The sequence below is a fragment of the Chenopodium quinoa genome, unplaced genomic scaffold (genome assembly GCF_001683475.1).
Source record: "Chenopodium quinoa cultivar QQ74 unplaced genomic scaffold, ASM168347v1, whole genome shotgun sequence".
NCBI classification, from domain to species: Eukaryota; Viridiplantae; Streptophyta; class Magnoliopsida; order Caryophyllales; family Amaranthaceae; genus Chenopodium; species Chenopodium quinoa.
In genome coordinates, this window is record NW_018745650.1 from 5,669,041 (window position 1) to 5,681,896 (window position 12,856).

Here is a 12,856-nt window from a genome sequence, read left to right on the forward strand (position 1 = left end):
CCAATGGACGGAGTGAGACCGTCTTTGTTGGCTGAGATCTTGGGACAATTTTAGACAAGATACTATAAAGAGAGAGAAATAAGTGCTACAATGTTATTTTAGAGATAAGTAGAAGGCTCTTTTTCACACCCACTTGAAAAGAAGAACTTGATTTTTATAACCAGTAAAATGAACGTTAAAATTAATAAGAAAATTAAGAGTTTTGTAACTGAAAAATTATTTGACAATAAACTCTTAATTTTGTAACAGCTCACATATTATTAGTAAGATTGTAACTGACAATATCTTACTAGTAATTGTGGTACCGTTGACCAAGGGGAATAATTATCAATTATGAGCACTATAATTATAATTAAAAGTTTGGAGCAAATCTCCTACAATACTATGGCTGCTAAACTAAACCAATGTCGTTGGCGCTTGTTGTACCACAAAACCTAACTACCTTGACTACGACACGGTATATATTTCTGTAAACTAAAATTCTAAAGTCTAGTTACTAACACTGTAGTTCTAAAAAAGAAAAGTTTTGCTTCAATTTCTTTTGGAATATTTACCAACTAAACATGGTAAACTTGGTAGAAATTTTAATCTTGTCAATAATCTCAGCATTAATCCCTATCTCTCAGTCTCAACCTAATTTAATCAAGTCTCTACCCGGTTATGCTGGCGATCTTCCCTTCACCCTCGAAACTGGGTAATTTAATCAAGTGTTAACCACCCTGTCTATTATACACTCGGTTGTATCTATATTAATAGACTCTGATAATTCGCATCCGAGTATGTATACGAAATAGCGTAAATCCAATACCACTTACTCAATGCTTTTCTTCTACTAAAATGCAGATATATAGGGGTGGGAAAATCAGAGGAAATGCAGTTATTTTATTACTTCATTGAATCAGAGAGAGATTTTAAAGAAGATCCACTAATGCTTTGGCTTACTGGTGGTCCTGGTTGCTCTTCTTTCTCTGGGCTTTTCTTTCAAATCGGTAAGTGATAATTTCATTTCTAATTTTGAATATTACCAATCAACATTCAATTATTGTTTTAATCATTATCATTTTAAGTCAAATTATTTAGTCCCAAGTTATTCAACTGTTTTCAAGATAAGGCTATTCAACTGTTTTTTTAAGAAAGCTATTCAAATTTTTTTTTAAGTCTAACGTTATTTAAGCCTCGAATCCGTAAAACCTTAATTAGATACTTTGAGAGTAACGATAAGGGGATCTCTACTCTTAAAGTAGCCCTAATGGAGATTAAATAAATACTTAGGGTATGCTTGGATTGAGGGTAATATATTAAGGGGGTAATAAAAGTCAAACTTGAAAAAACATAAGTAATTAGAGGTGTTGTTATAGGAGGTGTGGTATTTACAAATGAAATATGATAGTTGTTTCATGAGGAAAAGAGAGAGATGGAGGAATTATTACCCTCATAATGAGGGTAATAATTACATACCCTCCCCTAGTGTAACAATTATCCCTAAAATGAACCTCATTCTTCACCTCATATCTCCACCATCATCACATAAATTGTCTTACAAGCACATCATCACTATCTCCTTCTTCCCTATTTACTTTTATTTTGCTTAGTTTGACTTTTATTACCCTACTAATACATTTTCCTCAATCCAAACATGCGCTTAAAGGAACGGGAAAAGGAAGAGAAAAGGGAGATGAGGGGAAGGAGGGACCCAGTCGTGGGAGGGACTTGTTAATTAAAAGAGAAAAATCAAGTTTATAAGTCTCTTTGATTAGCAGTTTTTTTTTCTTTTTTTTTTTTTTTCACGGGTGGCATGTGCTACATACCCCTTGTGCCTTCCTAGATCCGCCTATGCCCCCTTATAACCCACCAAATCTCCAATTACCCTTCCTTTTCCATCCTATTTTCCCTCCTTGTTGTGTATTCCCTTGTTCTTGCTTCTAATATAGGCTGAACTATGTTAGAACCCGTGCGATTTATGGTTACAAAAATTCTATTTTTATAATTTGTACATTTAAAAAAAATTGATCAAAATAAATAAGAATTATGCACCTTGTAACAAAAATATTTGTAATTTTAAAATTTTACATTTTCATCAAAATTATGATATAATACTTGTTCAACATCACCTAATACATATTTTAATGTAGGAGTCCATTTATTAGTATGCTATTTATAATTGTTTCATATTTTTACCATAAATTGATAGGCTGAAATTGAAATGTAGAAGCTTTTAATATTCAAATTTCAAAATTATTAAATATGGTAGCTCCACACAAAAAAAATTAAAAAAATTAAAAAAAAAAGACATCATCATTTTGCATTTAGGCGGTAATTTTTTTTTTTTTTGTGAGAGTGACATATGGACAGTGATGACGTCAGCAACGTTTTATTTTACTAATAGTTAATAGATTTCTTCATAACGAACACAGAAAAATAGAGAGGGAAATGGTTTAGAATAGTCATGTGAAGGGCACGTGTGTGGGTCAACGCCGAGAAAAATAGTCAACAGTGGAAGTCCGACAAAGGATTACAACATTTTTTTATTATTTTATTAATTAATTTCTTACAATATTTTTTTTATTAGATAATTTCTCACAAAATTTGTAATATAATAGGTAATTTCTCGCAAAAAATCCAAAATGAAAAATTATTATGAATTAAGTAGTAAAAAATTAAAGCTGTGGATTGAAAATATTAGATATCATTTTTGAAACTTATGAAAAAGAATGACAATGACAGGTTGTGTTTTCAAAACGTGATACACGTGAATATAATACTCTCTTCATTCCTAAATAATTGGCACAGTTAAACTTGGCACACAAGTTAAGCACTTGTTTGATTTTAGATATACTTCGTATATAATTAATTAAAAATAAATATAAAAAAATACTCTCTGTCTCAGATTATCTGATACAGTCAACTTTGCATACATGTCAATGCATTAGTTTGACTTTATTTTTATATAATTAAATACTAATGAAAATTATTGTAAAAATTATATTATGAAACTCTTTTTTTCAAAAAAAATTATATTATGAAACTTTATATCAAACCTATCTAAAAACATATTTTATGATAAAATATGTTTTTATTATGTTAGTAAAAATTATGGTCAAAGCTCATATATGAATAGTGAAAAAAATCCAACGTCCCAGATATTCTAGGACAGAGGGAGTAGTTGATATCATGAAACTTTATATTAACACCTGTTTAACAATATACTTCATGATAAAATTTTGTTGAAACAAAAATAAATTCTCATTATACACCAATTTAAAAACAAATTCCCAAAGTACCGTCCATGTAGGATTGGTATCTGGTTTGGCTTAAATCGCTAATGTCGTCAACGGTTTTATGTTAAAACCGCTAACATGGCTTGTTTGACATCGTTTTTTGTTTTCAATTTGAAAACAAAAAACCAAAAACAGGAAACAAAAAAGGTGTTTTCACTTTTCAGTTGTCATTTTTCAAAATTATCATGATTTTAATAAATTTGAATAATTTTTAATTCATTATGTGACATATTTCATATGATTTTGAAAAACAAAAAACAGAAAACCACAATGATATTAAACAAAGCCATATTACCAGTTTTAAAAGGAAAAGGGACCAGTTATTACTAAAATTTGGTCTCTTTGAACATAGCAATATTAATGTCATTTGCGCTCTCTTTACTGCTTTTGGCTAAGGCACCTGTCAATTAAGTAAGGAGGCAAAGAGACGACCTCTAAATAGTAAAAGGTGGTGTCTTTTCTGAAACCTCTAATTGTAGTAGCGGTTTAAAAGCTACGTACAATCGCTATTGCCGTTAGCGGTTTGTTTTAAGCTAAAACATTTTTAAAAAAAAAAAATTTGACACCCATCACCGATCCTACGTGGACTATATTTTTAGAATTTGTTTTTAAACCTATGCACAAAAGAAATTTACTTTTATTTTAACAATATTGTGGAAAATCGCATTAATATTTATACGTTGCTAAAAAAAAACATTGATTGGTCAAAATAAGTACTCGGTCTATGTTTGTAGTTGTTTAAATGAGTTAAAACTTACTTGACACTTTGACAGGTCCATTAGCCTTCAATTACAGTGGTTATCTAGATACAAGAATGCCAACATTACAATTAAATCCATATGCGTGGACCAAGGTACACCAAAATTTGTGTTCTTTAATTCCCTAATAAAATATGAAGAAATCAATTATACGAAATTGTTAATATAGCTAAAAAAATTCAGGTAGCTAGCATTATTTTTCTAGATTCACCTGCTGGCACTGGTTTTTCTTATGGAACAACTTCAGACTCATACGTCAACGATGATATTTCGCAATCACGAAGTATATACGAATTTTTGAGGAAGGTAAGTGATATATATATATATTGTTAGCTATTTATTTTGTTGCGTAAATAATTCTCCATTTATTTCCTTTTTATTTTTCTATAGGAAAAATTGGTATTATTAATCCCAACTTTGGGTCATTTACTTTAATTAATTCCAACTATTGATTATTTTTAAATAATTCCAACTTTGGAGGGTGTTTTCTTTTATCAGTTCAAATGGCCGGTGACCTGATTAAAGGGTAACTTTTTTTTTCTTAAATGCCACGTGTTGCAATTTCATTGGTTAAAAAAATAAAAAACAAACCCAACCACCTCCATCCCACCGCAGCCCCACCGCCTTCTCCCTAGCCCCCACCGGAAACCACCATCTCCCTCTCCAATCCCACCGAAAACCACCAAATTCCCCCGAAACCACCTGCAGCTTCACTCCCTTCCCTCGAAACCACTCGCAGCCTCACTCTCTTCCCCCAAAACAACTCACAGCCCCCACCTTCTTCTCTTGAAACCACCATCAAGCCACCATTTTCACCCCTAATTTCTCCCGAAACCATTGAAACTCCAGCCCCCTTCGCCAAAACCCATTTCCCTCAAAACACTCGAATCCACCAACCCAATAATCGAAATTTGGAGCCTAGCAGCCTCATTCACAAAAAATGCCGCGAATTGAACAAGGTAGGACATGAGACTGAGGGCATTGCGAAGAGAAATTAGGGTTCAAGTGGCTGAAGTTGGGTTCTTGGTGGGGCTAGGGGGGTCGGTTTCTGGCGAAGGGAGGGAGACGGTGGTTTTGGGTGAGGGGCCGGGTTTAGGGTGGCGATGGGGCAAGGCTGCTTTAATTAAAAAAAATCATTTTTTTGATTTTATTTTTTAAAAACTTTGATTTTATTTATTTTTAATTTTTTTTAACAAATCACGTGTTGACACATGTCCAATAACCTGATATAACAGGCCATTGACTTTTGTTGACTGGTTTGGGCCTGATGAAAGAAAATGCCCCTCGAACTTGGGATTATTCAGGAATAATTGATAGTTGGGATTAATTAAAGTAAATAGCCCAAAGTTGGGATTAATAATTACAATTTTTCCTTTTCTATATTGTTAAGAATCTTGCAATTATTTACAAATTGAGAGAACTTATAGATTATTTATAATTACTCCGTAAGATAGGTCCTGTGTCGTTACACACGGTGATTTTCAAGAATATTCTTGAATTAACATATATTTGATTATAAAAAATAAAAAAAAAATAAAAAATAATTAAATGTCTAAAATAATATTGGGTAATGCTATATGCAGCCCATAACCATTAAATACACTTTCTAAATAATAATTCTTGAATTAACACTATATTTTATTATATACAAAAATATGTCTTAAATAATATTGGGTAATAAGCATCAAATACACTTTTTAAAGTTGTAAAATTTAGGAATTTATGACAAAAATCTGCGCAGATCAGTGAAATTAATGCTTATTTGATTTTGAAAAAAAAAATTAATGTTATATGCATACCTAAAGCATTAAATACACTATCTAAAAATAGTGTAAATTAGGGAATTCATGACAAAATAAACACCCGTAACTTAGTGTAATAAATATTTATTTTTTCAAAATCTTCACATTGTTAACATTATTACATTGATCTACGCATGTTTTTTTTTTCGAAAAATAATAATTAATTATTTACTGATTTGCGCGTGTTTTTGCCATGATTTCAGAAATTTGTACAAGTTTAGAGAGTGTATTTAATATTTATATGCAGGCTGCATATAGCATTACCTTTAAGAAAATATGTGTAGATCAATGTATTAATGTTAAAGGAATAAAGGTTTTGAAAAAATAAACATTAATTACACTGATCTATATGTGTGTTTGTCCAGGATTCATAAATTTAGGGATGTCAATGGGACGGGGCGGGGCGGGCCGGATGTTGGCCTTCCCATCCCATCCCCACCTAAAATTTTCATCGATCCCCATCCCCGCCCCAACGGGTATAATTCCAAAACCATCCCCACCCCACCCCCCACTTAGATATCCACCCGCACCTAATCCCCACCCAAGACCCGCCTAATCCCTGCCTTTCAATACACAACAATACTACATAATTAATATCGATTAAAAAAAAAAAAAGTTATTGTTAATATTACATTACACACTTTTTTGTTTATAATATTAGCGTATTATAAAGTATCATATCTACTATTTTATTTTACATAATTTTATTTTTTTATTTTATAAATAGTATAAAAATATATAATTTTGATTTTAAAAATATATAAATATGGGTATGAGGTGGGGATGAGGTGGGTACGAAGTGGAGTGGGTGGGGCGGGGCGGGTATAGACCTAGCAATCCTGACCCAGACCCAACCCGAAAAATAGAGTTGACCCGATCCTGACCCGACACCTGAACTGACCTGAAGTGTTTGACCCGAACAAACCCGATACCCGAAATTGACCTGATACCCGAAATGTCCCAAACTAAAATTACCTTATAATTGAACTAAAAATGTCTGGTGCTAAAAATAACTCAAATTGTTCATCTTCAACCGTAGCCAAGATCATAAACCGAATTGATAGCTCTTATTATAACAATAACAAAACATAAAATTATTGATTTGAGCCGCTTGATCCACAAATAGAACAACCGAACATGAACCGACCTGATTTTGACCCGACCCGAATATGACCCGAACATACTTGACCTAAAAATGGTCTGACCCGAACATACTCGACCAGAAATTGACCTGACCCGAACTTGACCCAATACCTGACGCGAGTCATCCTGAAACCCGAAATGACCCGACCCAACTCGTACCCGACCCGAATGTGACTCAACCCGAAATTGACTCGACCCGTACCCGGCCCGACGACCCTTTTGCTAGGTGTAGGCGGGTACAACCTAAAATCCACTCCCTCCCCATCACCCATGACGGGTATGGTTTTTATCCCTATCCCCGCCCCACCACCCGCCAAACCGAGACCCATCCCTACTCCATTGGGGCGGGTCTCTTACTTGACCCGCCCTACTGACATCTCTACTTTATACAAGTACTATTTTAGGAAGTATATGTAATACTTATATGCAACCCAAAGCATTACCCAAAATATAATTAAAACATAAAAAGAATATATGATGATATGCCATAAAAGTTTATAATAAATAAAATGTTGACATGAAATATATGGAGTAATATTTTAAGTTGCTTGATTATTGAGAATACTACATAAGAGAGATCAAATTAATGGCATGTAAAAAATAAATCTATTCACCAGTAAATACATAGTTTTAAGATATTAATTTGATTAACAAGAAGAAAATGATATCAATTTGTTTATAAATTAAATAAATATATACTCCCTCCATTTTTAATTTTTTTTTTAATCTCCCTAATAAATTACTGTAATTGAAAAGTGGGTCCCTATTTTTACTTATTATGTAGGAGAGAATTGAATTGTTTAAACATTGGTATTATCATTTAATTTCATCTAGACCTATGGTGGGGTAAGATTGTAAGAAGGGATAAAGTGGAAATTTTCTCTCTCATATATAAAAGGAATAAACAAGAGTGGGAAGATAGATAAAAATAAATAAATAAATAAAAAAGAAAAAGAATATATTTAAACGGAAAGTGGAAAGATAAAAAACGGAGAGAATGCATATTGCCAATTTCGTATTTTAAAATACATATAGGGCTATTATAGACCCTTTCATATAAATCTTTACTTCTTTAGCATTATTATTATATTAATCTACGTAATTTTATTTTATTTTTTTAAAAAAGCATTAATTACACTTATCTACGCGTATTTTGTCATAAATTTTTAAGTTTGTACAATTTTAAAAAGTGTATTTAATGCTTATATGCAGTTCTTAGAATTGCATATTAGTATACTCCCTCCGCCCACGATTATCTGCACCAAACGTCCTTTTTACGGACTCCTAAGCAACACTTCTAGTGGAATTTACTTAAGTTTGGGTGGGTTAATTGTGGGAAAAAGGAGGGAAATTGAGGACCCCTTTTATGAGTGGGAAAATTGAGTGTAATTAAAAAATGTTAAACAAAGTTAAAAAAATAAAAGTAAGGGTAAGGTGGTCTTTTTACTCTTTAAAATTTACTAAAAGAGGAAAGAAAAAAATTTGTTGCACATAATATAGAGCACCCATTTATGATAAATGTTGCAGATAATTGTGGGCGTTGGGAGTATTACCTATAAATTTATTCTTGAATTGCTATACGACGACAAAACGTTACTAATGACGACAATGTTAATGACATTTTACCCTTATTTTAAAGGAAAGATTGTCAAGAATAATACGATATTTTACCGGTATTACAAAAATAAAAGGACTTTTTAATTATTCCACAGTAGAATGACCTTTGACATGCATCTGCTCAAAATAGAACGTGACCGGTTGGTGATCTATTTAACATGTTAATTGTAACACATGTCACAATGTAATTGGTAGTTTTTTTTAACAATAATCTTTAAAAAAATGATTTTAATTAAAAATAAACCCCCTTAAACAAGCCCCTTCCCGTTAACAGCCAAGCCACAACCACCACCACCACCCCTTTTACCGCCAGAGCCATCCAACCCCCATTCCCCAATCACGACCACCCTTCTCTCTCCTCTTCCCCAACCTCACCGGCCATCCAACTCTGAGACCCCCGCCTGCAACACCGACCAACAACGACCACCTTTTTCTCTCTCTCCTCTGCCTTCCCTTCTTTCTTTAGTAGAATAGGTCACGACTAGCACTCGAATTCCTTCCATTCCTTTCCAAACTACTGACAATTGAGCCAACCAAAATACCATGAAACAGGTGAATTCAAGTGGAGATGTTCCTCAACAAGGTAAAACATCTGCCATGGAAATGTGCTTGATTGAATGTGGCAATTACATAAAAGGGTGGTCGTGGTTGGGCGGTGTTTGGGCTTGGGTCTGACACGTGGGTTGGACGGCGAGGGTTTCAGCGACTGTGGGCGGGGGTTTCGTTGCTGGTGGGGGATGGTGGTGGCTGGGTGGGTGGGCAATGGGCGATGGCTGGTGACGAGGATGGTTGATCGAAGTGGGTTTTGTTTTTTTTCTTTTTTTTTTTTCAATTTAAATTATTTTTTTACAAGAAAATTGTAAAAACTAAAAAAGAAAAAAAAAAGTACCACTCATAATGCGCCACATGTAACAATTAACCTAACAATCAGGTTATCAGTCTTTTCTTCTATTTATAGAAGAAGCATGTCAAAGGTTATTTTCTTTCAAAATAATCAAAAAGTCATTTTATTTTTGTAACTTCAATTCGATAAAAGGTCGAATTATTCCTAACAATTTTTCCTATTTTAATTGTTACTCACCTTCAACCCACAAAATCAGACTACCCCTCACACCATCACCTAGACTACCACCACGAGTAATACCACACCCATCGCCACCACCACCGTACCACTGCCACAACCGTGCACCACCACCCTCTAATCATTGCAATGACGAAATGCATATATTTCAGAGGCATTGGGTGGGGAAGAAGCGTTAGAGGTTAGTAGAATAGCTGTCGAAAATTGACGCTTGTCAAAGACGTCTACACACTACAGTATGGACGTCTCTTACAGATGTCCATACCACAGTATCGACGTCTCCTACAGATGTTCATACCAAGGTATCAACGTCTCTTGCAAACGTCCATACCATGGTATGGAAATTTGTAGGAGACAACCATACCACGGTATGGACATCGTCTCCACCAAGGTGTTGTCGTCTTTGATAAACGTTTGTAAAGTAAAAAAAAAAAGTAAAAAAGTAAACTTAATTACCGACCCTCTAGCAGTGTCGGAGCCAGGAATTTCAACCGGGGGGATGGACTACAAACGTTGAACACATAAAATGTTTATCACTTAAATTCTAACTAAAAATCCAAAATGCTTAGTCATATATATGATCGAAGAAAGATGAAAAATAATTACCTAATTTTTAGGGTTTCATTCTTTTAAACATGAATTGTCATGAATCGGACCAATTTTCCATTGAATAGACTAGTTCAAATTAGGTGAACTATTTTACATTTTATAATTAAATTGAGAAATATGAATCAAGTACCAAATAGTATGTTTAAAACTACGGATTTTGCATAATGTGTAAATATGAAAATTTCAATTATAATAATTTAACAAAACATTAAAAATTATTAACAACCTTAACAAAATAACAATATTTAATTCAATATTTCAAAAAAATAACTCAATTAATCCGGTGGTAAGAAACTTGTTATATAGTTATAAGTTGACTGCTATTAGATATAACAAAGTATAGTCTCATTTAATTATCATTAACCAAACAAATTAAAAGTGAAATTACCATGGTAATCCACAAATTGTGAGGAATTAGTCCATACATAACATTGTAGAACCAAACCATACACATTACTACATCAATATTAGGCATAACTTAGTAGTCACTTATTTACTAACATACACATAATTCCAAGTAATTAATCTAACAATTTTAACCCAATAGAAATAAAACAAATTAAACAAAAATCTAAAAGATCAAGATGAAAAAAATACTACACTCTCTCTTCTATCTCTCTCTCTTCTATCTCTCTCTCTCTTCAAAGAATTCCACTAGTTTGTGATTTCCAATTTCTCCGTGACTGTCATACCTCCTCTTCTCCCTCCTTGTGTATCCACCAACTCTCCTCCTCCTACTTATTATCTCCTCCTCTTACTCCCTACTTATGTATCCCTCTTTATTTTTTAATTTTACTGTTTTATTTGCTTTTTTTTTTAGAAATGGGGGGTGTCCCCCATGTCCCCCTTTCCCTCCGCCCCTGCCCTCTAGCCGGCGTTTTCCCCTTAGTTGCTTCCCTTGCCGAGGCATGGGGGTGGCGGCGTCGTGCTTGTCTTGCTCGATGCTAATCTTTGATCAATAATATCTTTAATTATTAATAAGTATAAATTCTAACAATTGAAATTGATAATCTATTTATTGAGACGATTCTAACAAGTACCCACAAGATTAAATTTTTTTTCTTATATACAAACACAAACATTAATCAAAGTTGAACAAATAAATAGTACAAAAAGTAAAAATGGAGTAAGTATTTAAAAACGAAGCAAAATTTATGTATGCAGTGGCTTATGGGACATCCAATATTCGAAGCAAATTCTATGTACATTTCAGGGGACTCGTACTCAGGCGTTACTGTTTCACTTGTTGTCCACGAGATTTTACAAGGTAATTAGAATTGTACATGTCTTCGGTCATTTTATGAAATTATTAATTACTGTATATGTTTAATTCATGTATTAATATAGTCATTCATTAAAATTTAGTCTTTTTTTTTTCCAAAAAGAATAAGATATATGACATAGCTTAATGATTAGATAATAGATATCTAGTGTTTAAAGGTTGGACGTAAGGTTGCATATTCAAATCTTGTATAGTAAACAAGATGCATTGTTTTTTAATGTAGTTTGTTGACATGGATTGAGAAATAGTCGCGTGACCTTGGAAATGCTTTTAAAATCAACACAAATTTTCATACTTATGCGGCTGGCCACACGGTGTGGCCGGGGTTACTCGGTCAAGGGCTGTATAGCCGGGGTTACACGATCGGTTAAGGGTTACCTAGTCAGTGTTTTTTTGTGTGTCAGCTTGCTGCATAGTGTTGCTGGCTACACCAAAAAAAACGCGGTAAAATTTATCATTTCATAATTTAATCAATTACATACTACTAAAAGCAAATAAAAAAAGATGCTTGTCAACATTGCATTAAAAATTTTCCCTCCAAAAGTACCTTCTTAAAATAAATCATTGTTACTTAGGGAAAAAAATGTATCTAAATTATTACATTTGTTTTATATAAAATACTTTCCAAAAATATTAAACTGTCCATTATAACTGTTACATGTAACTTAAATATTTTCTCTTGCTTCTTTTTATTTTTAATATACACCATATTTTTAATACTCAAATCATTCTATTTATATAATTTTTATAATATTATTTTCAAAAGTATTTAATAAGTGTGCATCGTACGGAATTTAGCCTAGTTAAAGTACTATGTATAAATAATAATATATTCCCTCTGTCATTTTTTTCCCCATTTGATTTTTACATAATTTTCAATGCAACATTATAACTAAAAATTCTGAAGGTACATATTACAAAAAATAATACTCGTAAAAATTATATACAAGTATTTAGAAACTAAAATTGAGATGAATCACAAAAAATTCCCCATAACTATATTTTGAAAAACACAAAAGACATTAAAGTATAAGATTCTAATTATATTAAATCATCCAAAATTTCAAATGAGTCAAACAAAAGAATATGGAGGGAGTAGTTTTATACTTTTATTGTAAAGCTAGACTAGAAATACTTACTTTTTTTTTTAGCAACAACATAAGTAGTACACAAGTATTTATCTAATAAAGTCTTTCTTTGTGTATTTATAGGGAACAATAACGGATTATTGCCGAACTTTAATCTAAAGGTAAGTATCCCCTCCGTTTGTTTGTACGTGTCACTTA

The 12,856-nt window shown here is 32.6% G+C and overlaps 1 pseudogene; it reads left to right on the forward strand.

Moving 5' to 3' along the window:
* The first annotated feature begins 519 nt into the window (after nucleotides 1-519).
* LOC110717030 overlaps nucleotides 520-12,856 on the forward strand; it is a 34,213-nt pseudogene continuing 21,876 nt past the window's right edge.